This window comes from Mus caroli, unplaced genomic scaffold, assembly GCF_978045245.1.
Source record: "Mus caroli unplaced genomic scaffold, Mus_caroli_1 scaffold_4, whole genome shotgun sequence".
NCBI lineage: Eukaryota > Metazoa > Chordata > Mammalia > Rodentia > Muridae > Mus > Mus caroli.
This window is the reverse complement of record NW_028227259.1, coordinates 68,705,455-68,707,162: the sequence shown is the minus strand read 5'-3', so window position 1 is coordinate 68,707,162 and position 1,708 is coordinate 68,705,455.

The window sequence follows — 1,708 nt, the reverse complement described above, 5'->3', positions numbered from 1 at the left end:
GAACATAAGTTGGTACGATATCAAGGTATCAAGGAAGGAAATTTATCTACAAACACACTGTCTTAGTCAGGGTTTCTATTCCTACACAAACATCATGACCAAAAAGCAAGTTGGGAAGGAAAGGGTTTATTCAGCTTACACTTCCATACTGCTGTTCATCACCAAGGAAGTCAGGACTGGAACTCAAGCAGGTCAGGAAGCAGGAGCTGATGCAGAGGCCATGGAGGGATGTTCTTTACTGGCTTGCTGCTCCTGGCTTGCTCATCCTGCTCTCTTATAGAACCAAGACTACCAGCCCAGAGATGGTCCCACCCACAAGGGGCCTTTCCCCCTTGATCACTAATTGAGAAAATGCCCCACAGCTGGATCTCATGGAGGCATTTCCTCAACTGAAGCTCCTTTCTCTGTGATAACTCCAGCTGTGTCAAGTTGACACATAAAACCAGCCAGTATACACACCTTTCTCTTTCTTTTCTCTTCCTTTCTTTTGTTTTGTTTCTCTGTCCTTGTGTTGCCCCTCTCCCCCTCCCCTCCCTCCCTCCTTTCTTTCTCACTGGAAAGATATTATACATATACTAAGTCTGGTAGAACATGCCTGCAATCTCAATACTTGTGAGATAGACACAAGAGGATCAACAGTTCAAATCCAGCCTTGGCTACATATCTAGTCTGAGCCTACCTTAGGATCCTATCTAAAAACAAAGCACCAACAGAACAAACAACAAACACCAGAGTGAAAGGATAGAAGAGATACTGTGATGCGAAATTCTGATACCACTCAGCAGTTCTAAAGAAAATGATAGTGATGAAAGCCAGAGATGGAGCTTGTGGTCAAGTACATGCCGCGCATGTGCCAGGCCCTGGGTTTAATCCTTAGCACCACAGAAACTAGGATGGAAACAGAGTCTTCACTTAGCCAGTTCTAGTCTCCAGCAATCCCCTCTGTAAACCCTTGAACACATTTAAGTTAACCCACACACTTACCCAACAGTTAGGTGCCCAAAAGATGAGAAAACGGAGGCACCGAGAGATTAAGCAATTTATTCAAAGCCACAGAGATGGATGATGTCTGAGATAGGACTTGATAGTTTCAGAGTGACTCCAAAGTTTAAAATCTTTACAGTTGAGAGGCTGCCCTCCACGACCGGAAAACCCACAGGCCGGGGACGCATCTCAGTTGAGAGCATGCTTGCACAGCAGGCACGAGGCTCTGGGTCCCATCACCAGCACGGTGTAAAACAAATATGGGCTTGCTTGGATGTAACCCCAGCACTTGGGAGGTGGACGGGAGGGCCGAAGTCATCCTCAGCTACATAGTGAGTTAGAGGTAGCCTGGACTATGGGTCCCTGTGCCCAAAATGAGTCGTACAACACCAGCAAAAACCTGTACGTTAAAAAAAAAAAAAAAAAGAGAGAGAAAGTCATAGCTGCTTAGAGGGTCTGAGGTGTAGAGTAATGGTAGAGCTCGTGCCCAGTGCCTTGGGTTCTAGTTCCCCAGATACAAAATAATAATTACATAGATAGCTATAAATTTGGGCATGTGTGTGTGTGTTTACATACACACATAATATATATATGTGTATGTATATATATATATATATATATATATATATATATTTTTTTTTTTATTAGTTTGCTGTTGCTTTCAGGCAGGGTCTTAGGTAGCCAAGGACGAATCGCAACCTCACTATATAGCTAAGGAAGACCT